The following is a 21,090-nucleotide window of genomic DNA, read 5'->3' as shown; positions in this document are numbered from 1 at the left end:
TACAGAAACTGCCTCTCCGTTAAACCTTATTACATTCTTGGCAGGACTAGATTTCCTGTCTCAGGAACTTCCCTGGAGTTTTTTTCCCCTCCTTTGCTGGTACTTTGGTTGTGTGGAATGACCATTCAAAGTTACAATGGCACTGAAAAGAGTGACTTATGACCGTTTTTCACACTTACGACTGTTGCAGCCTCCCCACAGTCATGAGAGGCCAGGCAAGGAGATGCGTGCCTCGATGTGAGTGATATTGCGTTGGCCACACCTACCAACTAAGCCACGCCCACAGAACCGGTTGTTAAAAAATTTGAATCCCACCCTTGGCCCCACCCCCTCAAGTCATATGTTGTCAGCTTCATAGTCTAAGAGCACAAGGAAACTCCTAAATCCTCAGTTGTCCTTGTGTACCTGATGTTTGTAAAACAGACAGAAAGAACAGAGATGGGCTGATCTGGATTAGTAAAGTTTGGGTCTTTGGAGCATATGAACAGATGCACTGACTGCTAACATGGAGAGAAAGGGAACATCAATAACATTGGCTGCCCATGTGTGTGTGTGTGTGTGTGTGTGTGTTTTCAAATATGGCTCCTGGTGTTCCCGCAGTTCCCTCTTAAGTGGATGGCATTGTTTCTTCTTTTCTTGCAAAAGGCTCAGAGTGGGATCAACTGATTTGCACCCACGCAGGGTCATTCATACGTCCTCAAGTCCCTGACATGCCAAAGAGGCACAATGCAAACTGGGAACGCAGAGCCCTCCCCTGCACATTCTGTGCTCAAGGACTCTCTACCTTCTTGTGAGTCACAAAAGAAAATAAAAATGGATTTCAAATCCTGAGAAATGACTTGTTTACCCTAATCTCAGCTCCTTTTTGAATAAAGAAGAATTCCCAAAGGTGGCTGACAGCCCGGTTGAGAAGTAGTGTCAATGTTTTTATCAGTGCACAAATCAAGAGTAACTGGTCCTCACCCTCGAATCATAAGTTTCCGTTATCTGGATCAGGAGCAGAATTAGCTGGTACTGGCATTTGGGAATTAAAAATCTATAAAAGTTCCCCAGCTGTTTTCTTCAGGGTCACTAATTATAATAGTAAAAATATTATTATTTGTGTGGAAAATTGCAACTTTGGATTGACTGACTCATTAAACTCTGCTTCAATTAACCGAAAAGGATCTCTGCCACGATCTCAGACAATATTTATTTTAAAACTTGAGTTATTTTAAATCATCGGCCCCAACTGGACGGCAGTGGCTTACCTTTGTTCTCAGGTTTCTTGGAACACACAGATAATTTTCAAGGGCATTGAGAAGAGAAGGTTTTCAGAAAAAGCTAATGAGGACTGGATCAGCCCTTGTGTGTGGTGAGGGTAAAGAAACGGCCCTTCTAATATTCCTGCTTTTTTAACAAAGGCAGCAGATCTTCTTCTACTGCCCTCACAAACCACCAGGGCCACCTCCTGACTGAACTCCCAAAAGCGCACTGGCAATGTCTATGCAATTTATTATTAGCAGGGTATGTGTATTGTTGCTACGTTTTGTGTTATTATTACTTTTCAGAAACTGATGATTGCTCAGTCCTGCATGCAGTCCTCTATTCCTTTACTTGTAACTTAGGATGGATGTTTACTCTTTCTACTTGAGCGCTGAACATGTAACTTTTGATAGTGCTGGTTTACATACTTCTACTAATATTGGGTTTTTTTTTAAATGGAGGCATACTTAAAAGAATAGAATATGGCCATATTTTTCTCTAGTTGGGAAAGAAAAGATATAGATAGATGATAGATAGATAGATGATAGATAGATAGATAGATAGATAGATGATAGATAGATAGATAGATAGATAGATAGATAGATAGATAGATAGATAGACAGACACATACTATTAATCTTCTCATCACTCCTTATCACCCATCCCCTCCCACTTGTGACTGTATGACTGTAACTTTGTTGCTTGTATTCTTACGATTTATACTGACTGTTTCCTAGTATGATTTGGTTGCTTATTGTAGAGTATGACTATCATTAAGTGTTGCACCTTATGATTCTTTACTCTTGATGAATGTATCTTTTCTTTTACGTATACTGAGAGCATTTGCACCAAGACAAATTCCTTGTGTGTGCAATCACACTTGGCCAATAAAGAATTATTTCTATTCTATTCTATTCTATTCTATTCTATTCTATTCTATTCTATTCTATTCTATTCTATTCTATTCTATTATCTATCTATCTATCTATCTATCTATCTATCTATCTATCTATCTATCTATCTATCTATCTAAGACCTGGTCTTATTTTGGGGGGGATGTCTTACTTGCTTACCTTAGGACCACCGTAGCCAGGCCTCCCACACCCTGACACCTGTCACGCCGCTGCCTGACTTCTTCTGTGGCCGCTTATGGCCAGACGCTTGCCCCGCCAGTGCTGCCGCTCGTGGCAGGAGGCTGCATGCTATGTTGTGCTGTTGCATGCATGAGCGGTGGCACCAGCATCCCATGCCATGTGGTGTCCAGCCGCAAGTAGCCACAAGCAGCCACAGAAGAAGCTGGGCAGCAGTGTGTCAGGTGTTAGGGTATAGGAGGCCTGGCTGCGGCGGTCCTAAAGTAAGTGGGTGCAAGGTGCATGGGGCAGCTCCAGATCTCCACCCTTGCCCTAACTTGATTTTTACGCACATGCCTCGCCCCACTTTGTACAACCAGATAGTGGGCAGGACTTAACTAGGGCTTATTTTTGGGATAGACAGTTCTCACCTAGGCTTCCTTAGAAAGCATAAAACACAATCTTAGTTCCAGCAAAACCTCTTATTTCCACGGCTGTGAATTATGTTCATTCACAGCCTGCAAGGTTTCACAAACAGTCTTTCAGGGCAATGTTTATAAACACCCACTTTATTGCACTTGAAATGCTGCCAGAGAACTAATTGCCAAATGCAGGGCAAGGCCAAACTTGACACAGAGTCAAACAGAACTTTTCAAAGCTTGAATCGACCAGATTAAGTGCTTCCTGCAAAAGCTTATGTCCTGTTTACTTCTCTTTTATGTCCTATAGGAGGGGCCAATAATCTCCGAGACGTGACCTTACTCCTGAGTCAACCCTGCTTTCTCAATTGTTCTTGTCTTCTAGTAGCCTGTGCATGTGCAGGCTGGGAACCGATTCCAGAAACTTCCCTGCCTCACTGCTGTCTGAGTCTGAAGGCAGCTGATGACTGTCAGCCTGCCCTGGCCCCATCTCTGCCTCTGATGCAGAGCCCTCGTCCAAGCCTTCCTCTCTCTATACACACACATACACACACACATGCATGCACGCACATGCACACACACATATAGATATACGTAGACATACATATATATGCATAGACGCACTCACACGCACATATACACATGCATACACACACACATACATACATATATATTCATAAATATGTTATACATATAACTTAATTGGTCAAGAGCCTTATTTTAAGATTTTTTTAAAAAAATAAAATGTTTTAAATAAAGTTTAACTATGCATCACTACTGATTTACACTTATCTTAAGGCTCGGTATCAAACATGCTAGATACCAAAGTATCTAAAATGGTAGAGATTTGGTATCTATCATATTATTGTAATCTTTTTAAAAAGAAGATTTAATAAATTGGAATAACATGGGGTAAAGCTCTATAAACTACAGTTTTTTCCTAAAGTCATCTTTATTCTGGAAACATTTATTTAAAATAACAGTCATATTATTTTAATTTAGTTGTTTTTTTTTAGAAAATAAATGTCTTGAATAAGAATTCTACCTCATTTGTTTAATATTAACCAAATATATGCAGGTTTTGTTTTGCTGGTTTCCTTTATTTTTCAGTCCTTCTAGCATGCAACATTGTTAGTTGTTTCCATGGTGACTCTAATTGATTTCTTTCTACTGTTTTTACAGGCTTTTCCAAGGTTTATACAATACATCCTTGTTGTAGTTATTTTTATCTTTGTAGGATACACAACATTCTCCTGAAAACAAAGATTGGTAAGTAAAACTATCCAGGGGTGCACAATTCCCAAATATTCAGCACAGGATCTCGACCACCAAAGCAAGCACAGTCCATCCTGTATCAAGATGAATAAGTCATGCAGAACCTCTGGCTTTGGGAACAGAATGGGGAACAAGTCGTCCTGCTGACAATACAAAATGTTCCAACTCCCAAATGAATGTTCCTGAATCAGAAGTGAAAATAAAACACTGTTGTGATGTTTCAAATGGGAGAGAAAAATGCCAGAGCAAAAATTGTGTTATCCATACAACCATCCCTGTCTCTGCATCTCTGCTTTTTCATGTTCCTTTGAATGACAGCCTTCATAATTTCTTTGTGAACACTTGAGTTGATGTTTTCCTACGCAGTTCCAGCCCTACCACGAAGCAGAGTGGGATGACTGCCAACATGGAAGATCACAGATACTGAATTTGAAATGGGTTGAAGATAGAGAGACCCCATCTTGTTCTTCATCTCAGGCAACCAAGGTCTTATGATGATCAGAATCTCATAGCATCCATCTAGTCCTCAGTTCAATTTCCTCTTGATAGCGCAAGGAAGCTGGTTTGTAAAGGCAGTCATAAATTATAATGAGCAACAGAAGTGATTTGAAAACACGTTCATTGCATTCTAGCCCAGGGGTCTCCAACCTTGGCAAGTTTAAGACTTGTTGACTTCAACTCCCAGAGTTCCCTCAGCCAGGTTGGAGACCGCTGTTCTAGCCCAAACTTTTTCAGAAGAGTATGTAAGAAAAGGAACAAGAAACTCATAAATGACTTCAAAGTTGGTTCTGACACTTCATTTCTGAAGTGTTACAGAGGTGCTTTTGAGAGCCTACTTATAAGACTAACCAGTTCCCCATCATCCCCAATAGTTAGCTGGCACATTTTATTTTTGATGAAAATTCTTCACACAGTAAAAACCATGGTTTGCTTTCCTTTGATCTGAATATTGCCCTGGGACATCCTCGGTCCTCCATTTCCCTGTTCTACATAGATACTGAATGAAACATTTACAAAATTGTAATTATTGGTAGAATGCAAGGCAAGACATATTCTTCCAATCTTTTGCTAGCAATCACCTGATGGGTTGGAGAGAAGAAACAATTCTTGAGGGAGCCTGCAGAAAGAATGAGGGAGCTCATGAACCATCAACTTTAAAATATATTTCCCCCGTGAAAAAGATGTAGAGACACTGACACTCAACGACCATTCAGAAGCATTAAGCACAGTTATGAATCCTACACACCACTTATACAATTTCCTATGTACATAAATCTTATTTGTGTGTTCCATGAATACAGATAGAATGTAGCCTAAGCAGACATTCTCATGTGCATTCAATTTGTGTATATATATTTGTCTATAAATATGTTTATATATGTAGATATAAACAATCATTTGGAAGAATCAAGGCTGTGTGCTTTCTCCACTTCTCTTCTCCCTATATACCAATGACTGCATCTCAAACGATCCATCTGTTAAAATACTGATGACACAACAGTGATTCGTCTCATTCGAGACAACGACGAATCTGCATACAGACAGGAGGTTATACAACTTGCCTCATGGTGTAACTGGAACAATCTGGAACTGAACACACTCAAAACCATAGAAATGGTGGTGGACTTTAGAATAAACCCTCCCATACTACCACCTCTTACAATACTAGACAACACAGTATCAACAGTGGAGACTTTCAAATTTCTAGGTTCTACTATATCACATGACCTAAAATGGACACCTAACATCAAAAACATCATCAAAAAAGCACAACAAAGAATGTTCTTTCTGCGCCAACTCAGAAAGCTCAAACTGACCAAGGAGCTGCTGATCCAGTTCTACAGGGGAATTATTGAGTCTGTTATCTGCACCTCTATAATTGTCTGATTTGGTTCTGCAACCCAACAGGACAGACACAGACTTCAGAGGATAATTAGGACTGCAGAAAAACAATTACTACCCACCTGCCTTCAATCGAGGACCTGTATACTGCACGAGTCAAAAAGAGGGCTGTGGAAATATTTACAGACCCCCTCACATTCCGGACATAAACTGTTTCAATTTCTTCCCTCAAAACGACGCTATAGAGCACTGCACACCAAAACAACTAGATACAAGAACAGTTTTCCCCCGAAAGCCATCACTCTGCTAAACAAGTAATTCCCTCAACACTGTTCATCTATAACAAAGTCTGCACTACTATTACTGTTAATCTTCTCATCACTCCTTATTACCAATGATACTCCTTATCACCCCTCCCACTTACGATTTATATTGACTGTTTCCTAGTATGATTTGATTGCTGATTGTACCCTATAACAATCAAGTGTTGTATATTATGATTCTTGATTCTTGACGAATGTATCTTTTCTTTTATGTATACTGAGAGCATTTGCACCAGGACAAATTTCTTGGGTGTCCAATCACACTTGGCCAATAAAGAATTCTATTCTATTCTATTCTATTCTATTCTATTCTATTCTATTCTATTCTGTTATAATGAAAACATCTATAGAGAGCACCTCATGGTCTCAAGGCTGCAATTCAGAAAGGCTCTCTCTTGAGGTGTTCAGTCTTGGTAACATGTGGATTTCAACTCCCAGTATTCCCCAGCCATTCATGCTGGCTGGGGAATTTTGGGTGTTGAAGTCCATAGATTCTTTAAGTTGCTGTGGTTGAACACCTTTGATTTAGAGGGTTACAACTTTGCCACTGATGGCTCTCTATAGAGCATTGAGTCAGGGTTCCAAGTAATAGACCCCTAGAAAGCAAAACTCCGAGGCTGGCAGATTCCACAAAGAATAGCTTTATTGGATTTATCATATTGGCACACATCTGGTGAAAACCAACTCTGAAGGCTCCCGCAGTTTTCACCTGATTAAAGTTTGTCACTTTCTCAAAGCAATCAGTCACATGATCCAATCATGGCCCGGTCTGGTTGCCTGGTGACATCACTCTGCCTTCGTCCGACCAGGTGTGAGAATGTCCTTGGTTCCCAAGAGAAAGTATTTTGGTTTGGCTATGGGACCCCAGCTGTCTCAAATGCCCTTCCCTGATCCTCAGCTCCAACTCTGAAGCTGTCAACATTGGCTTTGGTCAGGTCAGCTTCAAGGTTGACACTCTGCTTGACAGCAGGACTCTCCCAAGAAAAGTCTGCTTCCTTTATGCAGTATTCCTTTATTTCAGAATGCAAATGAATATATCTAAATCTTGCATAAATAATGAGCCTTTGTGCATCTGAGTTGAAAGCTTTCCTCCAACTTAAAGTCTACTTTCAAAGGTTTCCAGCAATGTACAACTTACACATTTGGGGATGTGTCTGTGTTTCTGGTAAATGCAACACAAATGCAGGAAAATGAGTTGCTGTATATTACAGTATCTCCCTCTCCTCTGCCAGCATCAATTTAATATGCATTAAGATGCCTAAACGTTTTTCTTCCCCTGTCCCCTGAAATCCTCCATTCCTACACTTGGAATCAGCAGGGTATTTTGATATTCACCTTTCTTCCTGCATTTCCTTCAGCATCAAGGACTTCTTCTTCTTTTTGGTTTCACAAAACTTAGCAAGGCCCTTTCTAAAAAGAGCTTAAATGTCTTAAAAATAAATCTGAAGCTTTAATGCTGTGTAATTATCCTGTCGGTTATCTCATCTGCTGTTTAATCTTCCATTCCTTCTCTTGGCATTTTATGACAGTCTTTCCCATATTGTCCCTTCCAGATGTGCTGATGTGAAGGTAGCCAGCAGGGCGTAATTGGGCAGGAACTCTGGGAGGTGCAGTCTGAACATATCTGGAATGAGCCAGGTAAAGAATGATTGTATTATGCCCACCTTTTATGATTCATAAAGGGGTGACTATCAGGCCACGTTGCCTCTGGCTGTAGGAAGCCTCAGTTCTCCCCACCAACTGTAAAATCTACAGTATGGGAGATAGCAATAGCACTTAGACTTATATACCACTTCTTAGTGCTTTACAGGCCTCTCTAAGTGGTTTACAGAGTCAGCCTATTATCCCCAACAATCTGGGTCCTCATCAGGGGTGGGATTCAAATTTTTAACAACCTGTCCTGTGGGCATGGCTTAGGGGTAGGCACGGCTTGGTGGTCATGTGACTGGGTGGACATGGCTTGGTGGTCATGTTATTGGCTGGGTGTGGCCAACTCCATATCACTCACACCGAGGCACGCATCTCCTCCCCTGGCCTCTCATGACTGTGGGGATGCTGCAACAGTCCTAAGTGTGAAAAATGGTCATAAGTCACTTTTTTCAGTGCCATTGTAACTTTGAATGGTCACTCCACACAACCAAAGTACCAGCAAAGGAGTGGAAAAAAACTCCAGAGACGTTCCTGAGACAGAAAGTCTAGTCCTGCCAAGAATGTAAAAAGGGTTAACGGAGAGGCAGTTTCTGTAAGCAACACCAGAATGTTTCCTTCCTGCCTTCCTTACAGGATTAGGCCAGTAATTTCTTCTACCAACCGGTTCTCCAAACTGCTTAGAATGTTAACAACCGGTTCTAGAAAATAGGTGTGAACTGATAGAATCCCACCCCTGGTCCTCATTTTACTGATCTCGGAAGGATGGAAGGCTGAGTCAACCTTGAACCTGGTGGGATTTGAACTGCCAAATTGTAGGCAACTGACAGTCAGCAGAAGTAGCCTGCAGTACTGCACTCTAACCACTGCATCACCGTGGCTCAAAGATGTTGACTTACTGTAGGGAATTGTCAGGCTCAGGTGAAGACATGATTTAGACTTCTGCATCACTGCATGTCAGGGAACTTATACATCTTTCCTTTACAGATGGTTGCATAGCAGTTGCATTTATACTTCATTTGAGGTCTCTGCTCTAGCTGCTCCATTTTGTTGTTTGAATATGGCTTGCCTTCTACTTGCCTCCCAACAGGAAGTCAGATCAATCCATCAACATGCAGGATGCGCATATCCACACAACAAATCAGTTGAGATTTGGGAGGTATGCGCATCAGCCCATCGACAAATGTCTGCAACCTACATTTAACCATCAACTCCTTCACAATGTAGATATGTGTCAATGCCTAACACAGTTGTAGACAAGTCTAAAGCCTCAGTCATGACATGAAGAGTGACCTGAAGACTCCAGAGCATTTTTTTTTAAACATTATTGAAATATTCACTATATAGGTGGATCTCTTCAAGGTGGATCTCTTCAAGTTGCCACAACTTGTTTAGTGCTCTTGGTGGGCAGTATCAAATTCCATTGCTAAAATCATTATCTGTGATGGTTGTGTGATCTGCCCATGACACTCTATAGGAGTTGGATTTTGAAGAAGCAGGCTGGGAAGAATATTGGTGCCTTGAATTTTGGTTAGAGAAAACTCCAGAAAACAGGCCAGACAGTCAAGAAAATAAGCTGCTGGATCACTGAACAATTCAACCCAGAGTTCTCCTTTGAGGCATAAATAGAGAGGCTCAAATTATCCTACTTTGGATACATTAGACCTAGCTTTTTTGAGAAGGCACTAACGCTGGGAAAAGAGGGAGGAAAGGGAAGAAGATGACCAGCTGCAAGATGGATGAATTCAATAAAAGTGGTAATAAATGCACAGAAAATGGAAGGACCAGGTTAGGAACATATCATCATGGAGAAAATCTATTTATGTTATCTCCAGGAATAAAAAATGACTTGCTAGCACAAAAAATAATGTATACATATGTGCATATGTACTTAGTGCTGAATTAAAGAAGGGGGAAGAGGGGTAGACTGAATTCTAGTCCATCCTTGGCAAAGCTGGTTCAGTGACTTAGGGCCAATTACTCTTTCAGCCCCAGGAAGAAAGCAATGGCAAGCCACTTCCAAAAAATTTTGCAAAGAAAACTGCAGAGACTTCTCCATGTGATCATCAGAAATCAAGGCTGTCCTGAAGAACACCCACCTCCAAAGGGTTTATCTTTCCATACATTCCCCACCTCTGATCTAAAGCATCTGTTCCTTGGAAAAGAACACAGAGAACATCAGTACAGTCGATAAGAGCTGACAATGACTTGATGGCATATAATTAATCAATCGTTCAATTACAGATCTGAATCTTCTGGATGCAGCCGCAGAAGATTGCAAAATTGTTCTCCACCTCTGCTCTGGGATTACTTCTAAGTTTCTGGTTTGGGAGACTCTGTGAGGCAGGACAGTTTGGTCCACAGAGAGGAGTGGGACAGTGGGGCCACTTCCCTGTCATGATCCATAAGGCTACCTGACTATGTATACAATTTATGTTTTCTAGAAACCTAAAGGTTACTTCCTTGCACCAATCTGACTTACAGCTGACGATTTTCATCCTGACATGCTGGTGCACAGCAATATTTTGCTCATTCACCTTTAAAAAATGAAAGGGGTGATAATCATATTTTCCACTGTCAAATTATTTTTTATATCAGATAAATGTCACACAGATATATTTTTAGTGTGTTGTGTGTGCTGCATTTTAAAAATATCAGTTTGCTAAAATGCTTCTCTGTGAAATTACTCTCACACATAGAGGTTTGGTTTAAATAAAGACATTTTCCACAGAATAATACTTGAAGAATTCCAGATACAAAACATCGTGCTCTTTAGCAATTGGGAGTTATTACATAAGTTGCTTTTTCTCTGTAATAAACCTTTCAAATCTACATTGAAATAGTCTCTGTAGTTTTATTATCTGAAGAGCTATTGTTATCTCTAAAAAGATTACCTCTATAACCAGTAATCATAGACTAAACATTGAAAAGTGTATAAGCATCCATAATATTTTTTAAAACATTCTCTTTGTTATATGACTTAGAGAATGTACAGGATTTCATTGTGAAAAGCATTTTAAAGCTGTTATCTCAATGCAGTGCTAAATTTATTCACCAGGGGTCATCAAAGGTCTGGATTTTCTTTGTCTATCTGTTGACTCAAATATATTTTTAAAAAAATTCTCCAAGTTTCCATAATAATGTAGCATTCAGGGTTTTTTCAGTGCCAATCAATGGCAGTTCCATAGACACATACAAGAATTATTTTGAAGATTCACCATATAGCGATAATTTATTTGCACTTTGCAGAATATTCTATAAGCACTGCTACAAAAGATGATAATGGTGATTCTGACAGAAAGTCCTTTTTAATTAAGCATCAAATTATTAATAAAGTTGACAGCAATAACGGTTACATTCATTGAAGAAAGAAGAAATGTGCATTTCTTGGTAGTTACACATCTACCTCTCAATATGATACATTCTAGGAGAAATAGGTTTACCTTATATGTTTAAAAGGTCATCACCATGAACTACAGGTAGTCCTCAACTTACAACAGTTTGTTTTAGTGACTGTTGGAGCAAAACTCATTTCACAAATGTCTTGCTTAGTAACCTAAATTTTGGGGTCAATTGTGCTTGAAAGTCAAGGACTGCCTGCATAAACTGGAACAGATAATACAGATGAAATTTTAAGCAGAAATATCATTTTCATACCAAACAGCCTGCAATGCATGTGCGTGCCAATATTTATATTTACAAGAATGTTGCAATACAGCCCATTGTTTTTTTAAAAAATTTTTTTTTAAATGCCTATATTACAAGTAATTATACCACCTTCTATTTTTATCTCTCGGAAATTTGCAAAAATGCAAACATTGAGAAAAGGAGTAAAGGAGGCATCTTGTATAACATAAATTACAGATATTATTGCATGTTTTTGCCAAATCAGTAAGCAGAGGGTCTGAAAAGATTTCATCACATTGAAATAAGAAATTTTTGCAAAAGCAAAGCTGATAGACTTATCCATTTGTACTCTTAATCTGAACCTACGATGAAAATGGGGAGAAAAAGCTAACAGAACCTATATTTTCCTCCAGTTTGAATTCATTGTGACTATAGAATCAATGATTGCATACAAAGCTAAAGACGGTTAGTTTTATATTATTTTCAGACTGATCTATTATCTGACAACCTTTTGACCAATTCCCCAGATGTTGTAATCTTAGAAAAGCAACCTGCCTCTTTTCTTTAGGCATAGAAGGGAAAGAAATGCAGACGTTTTATTTCTTCTGCCCTCTATTCTAAGAAGACATTATATGGCAAAAAAAACTGAGTTCAGAAAGACAGGAAACCCTTTTACAGGTAATCCTTGACTTACAGCAGTTTGTTTAAGTGACCATTTGAAGTTACAACAATACTGAAAAACATGGTTTATTTGATTTATAATTCATAGTTTAAGACTTTTGTAGCATCCCCATGTCTTGTGATCAAAATGCAGATTCATGTTTGTTACCATTGCTGTGCCCCCAAAGTCATGTGTTCATCTTTTGTGACAAGCAAAGTGAACCTGATTGGTTGAACTGATGCATGTTTTTCTTCCCATAGCAATCGGTGTTGCTTTCTGCACTACGTAGGTAAAGCTGTTGAATCTCTCCCACGGTTTTCAAAATGGGGATTGAGTCTCAGTCTAATCAATCAGCTGTATGTTAACCAAGCAACGCTGCACTCAAAATATCTACTATCATTTTCCTTTGCCTCATATCCACTTAGACGGGGCTATAAAGCCCTGTGCAGCAGCATATAAATCTAAGCTCTTTTGCTATTGCTATCTTCCAGCTGCATTGAGAATTCTGGAAGTCGCAGTCTCACCAGAGCTGGAGACCAAGACGAAGGAGAATAAAAAAATAATCTTGAAAGTTATCCAAAGTCGTCTCCCATTCCTACTTTGCCAAATAGGAAAGAAATGGCCTCAGTCTGGGAAACTGTCACGTTCATCAAATGTACAATGGAAAAAACTTAGGGCAGGGGAGGTTGTAAAAATGTCTCTATGTCCTTCTATTAAATTATAGTGCTTTCTTTAGCTGGCATAGAATGCGATTTTCAGGATTCTGGATGATCAATTAGATGTTTGAACCATGCTTGGATCACCAGTTCTAGTTATTTGTTTTCAGGTTGAATGTAAAGTTCTCATTCTGAACTGTAACCTTAAATGATTTGGGAACAGTTTTGATGCAGAGCCGCATAGATTAATATGAGCTTTGATGAGCTTTGGGATAAACCTCAAAGGACTGGCCAAGAAACATTAAATGAATACATACTAGCAGGATTTTTCTTTTCTTTTCAGTGATGGCTCCATATCTGTGAAAGTCAGCTCTGACTGAAGAACCACATCAGTGAAATGACGATGATTCTCTACCATCCAGCCGGAGCTGAAGAAGCTTCTTAGATAAGAAGTGAAATGTCTTCAAAAAACAGAAAGTCCAGTTGCCTCTTGAAAAAACACTTTTGGGAGATAATTTATAATTTTTTACTAAATTATCCAGTACAAAAACCTTGAGGTATCTACAAACTGGATTTCCCCATCATGTTGTTTTACAGTTGTGGTAGAGCTACAGCTCCTAACTTCAATCCAAATTCAACCCATGCTTACTGTGAATTCAAGGAATCAAAATCCCATCATGCATCTAAACTAAATCTGAAAATGTGGACTGGTCGGTTTTGGCATGCAGTCCTTCACATTTAAGATTGTTCACATTTCTTCACATTATGAGTCTGCTTTTCTTTTATTGGAGTGATTCAACGTGGGTTCAATTTTATGTATCCTCTCTTTCAATGGTTTCAAATAACTTCTAGAATTAATGGGCTATTACTCAACAATTCCAGTCCGAGAGTCTGTGTTTTGTCATCAGCCTGGACATTCATAAGAAGAAACTCAACAGCTCTCTGTACTTTACCTGTTTATTATATTAATTGTCATAATCCTTAGTCATTATCAGGCCTGGCCTTGCAGGATAACCTTCAAAAGTTTCAATGAGGGGGTCTAATCCAAAAAAGCTTTGCAGTGCTGCTCCAATTAGGGAAAGAACTAACAAGCCAAATGTCCTGCTTTATCTGTCATTAATAATACTGATACTTTGGGACCTTCTGGATAAAAACAGATTTAAAAAAAACATCCTTATTCAGGGGTGTTATCCTAGGAACATCTAAGATACAGTACAATGAATAACGATTATTTCTCTTGTCTATTTAATTTTTAGCCTAAATAGTTTTCAGAAGTTTTCAGAGATCCTTTGGCATTTCCTGCTCAGAAAACAGGGTCCTGAATATTGGTACCCTGAAGCGCAGGAGAAAGTTGGGGCTCCCTCAATTGTGCCATGAAAAAAACCCATACTGAAATGGCAGTCAATGTATTTGAAAAGTTCATCTCATTTTGCTTATTTTCTTCTTCCTATGGGATAAGAGGAAGGCTAAAACCCTCATTTCTTTTTTTTTTTTTGTGGATTAGAGAAACAAGCTCCCGGGTAACCATTGTTCTATTGTAATCTTTTGGCATACCCTGGAAATTCTTTGGGAGTGACAGAAATTTTTTTTCTTGGTACGTTGTGCTATAGAATAAATCATGCACTCACAGCTCCCTTAAGCTGTTTTTTCATTATTTTTATTCTCTACACCATTTTCTTTTCTTTCTTTTCTACAAGTAGAAGTTGGGTATTTTAAAACAACAGCAATATTAATCTTTTGATGTTCTTTTCTCCCACTTTTCTCTTCACTCTGTCAAAGGTAATCTCAAGAGCCCTGTGAAAGAAAATGAATGTCAGGCTGTGCAAATAACGGAGAAACAAAATCAGCTTTTAAAAGAGTTGGCAGAACCCACTTTTTCCCAAGAACTTTGACAACGAAGGGAGATCTTAATAAACCTCAATATCTCTGCTGAAACCTTGGTGTATCTCAGTTGCTTTTTTTTTCATAGGGATCCTGTGACCTGCTGACTCCACTTTTCAGGACTTTTCAGATCAGAGTAAGGAATCCAAATTCAATTACAGGTTAGATGTGTGGACCTGATGGCTTGATCATGGCTCAGCACTTGAGATATGTCCCATCAGATAGAAGCTCCTTGAATGCCTGGTTAACTTGGGCTTGGGAACAGCAAAAATGGATGGATGGATGGATGGATGGATGGATGGGAAGGGAGGGAGGGAGAGAAGTGAGGCCTTCAGCTTTTAATCCTATAGAAATGTTGGAGAGCTTGAACCTATAAATTAAGTTGCTATTCTAAGAATCTGATTTAGTCGCTGAAACGTCATTGAGCCTGCTTCCCTAGAAAAGTACCTAATTCAATTTTGAAATCTTCTCCCCTTATAATGAACATGGACATTGACTTGCCTATTTGCATGAGATCATTCTTTTGGAGGGGGATTATTGTCTTTGGGGTACCAGGGACTCTATGCCTGAAATCCTCATATCCCCCAAGCAGGAAAGGAAAGGACTCTTCATTCCCCTTGGATATGAAACTACCTTCCTTGTATAAATAATCCTTGTTTCTGTTGTGGATCAGTGCATCCACTGTTACAGTGTATTTGTTTTGATGTTGCTTCTAGGAAGGTCATGGATGGCCTCAGTGTAAGGGCAGCTTCTCACACAATGCCTGATTCAAATACTATGATGAAATTGGAACTAATCTGTGAGGGCAGATCTTTTTATATTTACTCATTGCTGGAGTAAAATGTGTGGATGTTCCATCCTTTTCTTCACCTTCTGTTCTTTTTCTAACTGAATCCCAACATTTGATAGTTAGCCATGAAGAAGCTGCATACAACTAAGTGTATATTGTCCTTAGAGATACTAGGGATTATTTTAGCAATGGTCATCCCCTTCCACAGACACCCCCATTACATCTGATGGTGCTCTTTTGTCCAGTTTCCTTTGCACATAAACACACCTGACCAATTCAATTTTGTCTGAATTGGTTTTCTTCAAAGTATTTTTCAGATTTGTTCTGGCACTCTTCTCAAATCAATCTTTCAAACTAAAATGTCACTTTTTCTAAAGAGAGGGGCTTCCATCCATCACTGGGTGCATAAATCAAAGCCAAACCTCTGTATTCAGGTCTTGAAGAATTTCCCTTCTAGAATTTAGGAAGAATGAGGGCTGGGTATGAGCATCCTCATTCACACATTTAAACTGCAATTGTTCTAATTCATTTCCATGGAAAAACATCTCAGGAATAATGTCACTTCTGTAAAAAGAGGATGATGCCAGTGGGTTTAATGATTAGCTACTGGCTGGGAAATGCTGCCAAACCTGTTACTTGCAACAATGCAATAAAAGTCTTTTCTATTTATGGTGACATTAGGGGACTTTAACAAGTCAAGTCAAGAAGCAGAGCTGTTACTAATGAAAGAGAGCCATGAGACACAAGTCTTCGTTTTTAGTGAGAAATCATAATTAAGAGTTGCCATTCTAGTTTTCTGTGCAGTGATAGCAGCTTCACCAAGAGCCAAAGGAAAGAGTCATTTGTTCTAGTAACGAGGTAGGAGTGGAGATAGTGGGCTCAGATAAACCTAAACTTCAACCCAACGGAGGTCATTCATCCAGAGAGGCCCGAACCCTCTAATATTCCGAGTCCATGATAGTCAAGTGCAATTCTTATTTGAATCCTTAAACCGAAATCTAATCTTAGGCTTTCGCTTGCCTTTCTTCTCTTGGTTCTCCTTCAGTCTTCAGGAGAATGGCAAAGTCAGAAAGCTGCTTCAATGCAAAGGGGAAAAATCAGTTCCATTAATGCACAGAACATTGGTAACTTTTCTTGGGCTTCCTGTTGGTACAAACGGGCTATTTCATTGTGCCAGGAATCTATCTTCTAGTTCTACATCATGTTTGTAACATGCAAAGGAAGCTACTTCATCACAGCCATGCTCCACCTTCTTACTATTCTTAACATCCATAAGATTCTTTGGAAAACCTATGACCAGGCAGAAGAACTTAAAGAGTTTTGCTAAACCTGTTGTTCTATGTCACACAGTGGCCAAACAAGTACAAAAAATTTTCTGCAGCAATGCAAGTCATGCTTTTTTGGCCCAAAGTCCAAAGAAGTGTGATCAGAGGCTGCATGTTAGCGAACAATTTTGTATAAGCACGTATCCCATAAAAGAATTCAGCCCTCCAGAATCCCCTTCCAATGATTTGAAGAAATTGGTTCTACTAGAAAACTTCGCACCGACAACACCGAGGAAGCAAAAAGGAGCAAAGAAATGAAGACACAGCAAAGGTAGACATTACTCACATTTATTATGGTAGAATACTGGATCAAACTAAACCTCTGAACTGCAAATCACCTTCTCATTCGGGAATTTTGAAATTTCTTGAGCCATGTGAATGCTTTAAAACCTTAGACGGCATTTTATCCTATCTTTGCATTCTACTTGTTTACTGATTAACAGCCCAGTCACACGTTCATCTCCTGCAGATCAATAGTAATTGTGTTACCGGGTCTTTGGCTTCTGAAGCAACACAGTTAGACATTTCTTGGACTTTGTCCAGATTGGGTAGGGCAACCAGGCTTGTGGGGGGACTGTACTTTGCTTCATCCCTAATACACACCCCAACATTATTTTAGAGTTTTCATATCTTCTTCCTGATGGGTAAATCACTTTTCAAGGGAGAGCAAAGGGAGAGGAAAGAATTAGATAATATTAGGATCGGACAAGTAACCGAGGAACGTGTTTGCCTTTTTGTGTGGTGAATAATACGGTATTTCATATTTGCAGCATGTGCTTGGAAATTAGCATCGCTAACCTTCCCCAGCATGGCATGGTTAACACTCGACATCACACTAAAAACAATACAAAGGCCCACAAAAGAATGTGGCCTCTTGAGGAGGCATGTTATTGCATCATTCCTTTGCCACGCATTTTACTCCCCCACCCCCGCTTCCTTCCTTCCTTCCTTCCTCCTCTGTCTTTGGTCCATGGCTAGTTTATTTGAGTCATGGTTCAAAAGGGCACGCCTGGAATGCCTGCATACAACCATGAATAATAAAAATTGGAACCCACCAATAGGCTTGAGTGCAGTCATGCATTTCCTGACATCTACATGACAAACATTTATAGAGAAGGAACTATTGGGGCTGGGTAGGCACACAATGGGACCAGGAAGACTACGGAATGAATGTTGCCAGTGTTTTGCTGCCTTTTACGTCATCTCTTTCTAAAAAGAAGTGTGTTAAAAGTCATTTTTAAAAAGCGGCGTTCAAGTCGGGTCTAAGATAGTGGTGGGATTAAAATTTTCTTACTACCGGTTCTGTGGGCGTGGCTTGGTGGGAAAGGATACTGTAAAGTCTCCAGTCAGAGGTGGTATTTGCTGGTTCTCTGAACTACTCAAAATGTCCGCTACCGGTTCTCCAGAACTGGTCAGAACCTGCTGAATATCACCTCTGGTCTAAGAGCAGAGTTCTCCAAAATGGTCAATCCTGGACCATTGTCAGTCCTGGACCGGTCCCCAACATTGGCCTAAAGGATCCATGGAATTATCCAATGGCTCGATGCTAGGGTGTTGCTCGCACAGCTAGCCAGATGTTTGAATTAGATTTGGCATTTATAGGTACACTGAGAGCTTATGCACCTGAGACAAATTCCTTGTGTGTCTAATCACACTTGGTCAATAAAGAATTCTATTCTATTCTGTTCTATTCTGTTCTGTTCTGTTCTGCTCTGTTCTATTCTATTCTATCCATCTATTGAGTTGTTCCCAAGGACCAGGAATAAGCAGATGTTATGCCACCAGCCATAAAAAGAACATCTGGAGCACCACTTGAACACTATTGGCATTGACAAAATCATTACCAGTCCATTGCAAGAGGCAATTTTACTCGGAACAACTTACATTCTCTGATAATACCTTTAATATTATTAAACAATAACCTCTGTCTGTCCCAGATCCTTGAAAGGAAGGTGGAAAAAAATCCAGTCTAAGCAAATAGCTGTGTGACCAACCATCATCATCATCATCATCAGTCGTGGATGATTGACGGTTAATACTGACCACTTTGGAGAGCTGTTTTAGACCCAAGTGAAAACCACTTTTAAAAAATGACTTTAACAAACACTTTAGTGCTCTGGGAATGGTAAAAGGGACAATAGCATATTCTTGATTTTAAAAAAGACATATTATCATCTCCATTTTTGGATCTACTAACATAAATTCTTCTATGAAGTCACAGAAACATTGCTTGGTATTACATAATAACATTGGCTGAATTACGTGCTTCTATTTTCCATGTATTATTGTACATCTCTTTTTCATGATCTTGATGTGACACCATTCAGAGGAGATGAAAATTCATTAGCTGTATTTGAATCACTGCATAAAGAAATATTTAATTTTTTTTTCAAAATTAAGTATTTTCTCAAATTGAGATGTCTTGTATCATCCCACCTCTCATTTACAAATTACCCACATATACACATATTGTACAGTTGAAATAATGTCTGAATTGCTATTTTCTACTTACTTCAAAGGTGTATTGGGAACATAGTAGGAACATAAAAACTGCTTTGTCACAATTCACTAAACTAGTCCATTCCTTTTGTAAATCATTAATGATACTGACAGTCTGGGAAAGTTACTTTGGCTGCAAATCTATAAATGGCACAAGAAGGTTTGGTAGAATGATTTCTACATCTGATTTTCAAATGACAATGTTTCGACTGAATAGAATGTAGAGGGAAGAGATAAATTAAGAATTGTGAAAAGGGCTAGACTATGTAAAAGTTGAAAAAAATAAACATCCTTATTCCTGTAAAAGTCAGTCAGGAAATTTGACTAATTTTTTTTAGAACTTCCTTTTTTTTTAGAATGGTTGTTTTTTTTCTCTCTTTTCTTTTTTATCTTATAGAGGACTGTGGGCATGATAATCTTTGTTTTGATACCATTGTTTTCTGATGTTTACAGTTTTATTTTATGCGAGCTGGGTGATTCTTAAATACGATTAATATATGATAAATTTGTTTATAGCAATAGCACTTAGACTTATATATCGCTTTATAGTGCTTTTACAGCCCTCTCAAAGTGGTTTACAGAGTCAGCATATTGCCCTCAACAATTTGGGTCCTCATTTTACCCACCTCGGAAGGATGGAAGGCCAAGTCAACCTTGAACCTGGTGGGATTCGATCTGCCAAATTGCAGAGGGAGTAGCTTGCAGTACTGCGCTCTAACCACTGCACCATCAGGCTTTCTTTCTGTCTTTCTTTATGCTGTAGATGAATTTATCAATGCAGTAAATAATTAAACAAGGGCTTAGCCACTCCATTATCATACTATATTCTTTCTTTGCATTCAGATGTGTTCTATTTAAGGTTGTCTAGGTATAGCGGCTTACACAGTCCATGTCATTCTAAGCAAAACTTCTACGGGAGTATGTTCTCATAACTGAATGTCCAATTCAACAACCCAGGTTCTTAAATACGCCTCTGGGGTTGCTGCTTCATGCAAAACTTCTAGAGAACAAGAGAATACACATCATGGACAATCTTCCACAATATGTTTAAGAGTTTGCATATCAGCACCACAATCACAACAAGGGGAGTCTTTCCATCCCCACTGATACAAGGTCGAGGTACTCCTAGTATCACACATAATTTGGTTCAATTTTGACTAGAAAAAATGAAGGTGGTCAAAACCAGATAATTTGGTAAAAGGATCACTAATGGTCACAAGAAAGTACTTTGGACCATTCCTCTCTCCAGGCATTCTTGGAGTTAAACTGGATAGATTTTAAGTGAATAGCTGTTTTCCAAGCTGGCCTATGGGATTTCAGTCTTATGATGGGCTGTGCATTGTCCTGACGAATAGAGAGGGCCTTGTTGTTCAGCGTCCTTGACCATCGCTAAATTAAAGCTTGTTATCTTCTAATGTGGGGCAGTATGATATTACTAAGTACTGGTAACCAGTGCACAGGAGTGGGATGCAATGTGCCAGAGACGATACACATTATCTGTTGAAGTTGGACATCAACCATTTGAGTGTGAATGCAATTAAGCCACACACTGGACAATATTCAATTGTGGAATAAGCCAAAGCCAATTAATCCATTATTCAACTTATCTGTTTTTATTGAATTCAGTGAAAACTTGAAATATCCTGTCACTCAACATGTTGTCAATTAAAGCAAAGATGTTACGACAAGGTATAACATTGATTAGTTTGAGGAGAAGTCTTCTCTCCAGAGCAGAGCAGTGTCCCTTACTTTTTAAATCACTGCGGCCAGTTTATTTCAGTGTTTAAAATGGTCGGTTAAAATGTGGTTATAGTGAGAGAGATACGGAAA

At 39.1% G+C, this 21,090-nt stretch overlaps 1 long non-coding RNA gene across 1 annotated transcript; it reads left to right on the top strand.

The window, feature by feature from the left end:
* Positions 1-3,912: 3,912 nt before the first annotated feature.
* On the top strand, positions 3,913-14,701 carry LOC148127289 (uncharacterized). The gene is made up of 4 exons (XR_015742170.1): positions 3,913-4,003; positions 7,728-7,812; positions 13,109-13,322; positions 14,545-14,701. It is a non-coding gene; the product is annotated as an uncharacterized LOC148127289 (long non-coding RNA).
* Positions 14,702-21,090: the final 6,389 nt, after the last annotated feature.

This window comes from Pseudonaja textilis, chromosome 2, assembly GCF_049901715.1.
Source record: "Pseudonaja textilis isolate UNSWEBS1 chromosome 2, rPseTex1.2, whole genome shotgun sequence".
NCBI classification, from domain to species: Eukaryota; Metazoa; Chordata; class Lepidosauria; order Squamata; family Elapidae; genus Pseudonaja; species Pseudonaja textilis.
Note: the sequence above shows the minus strand (reverse complement) of the source record. Positions and strands in the feature narration are given on the sequence as shown.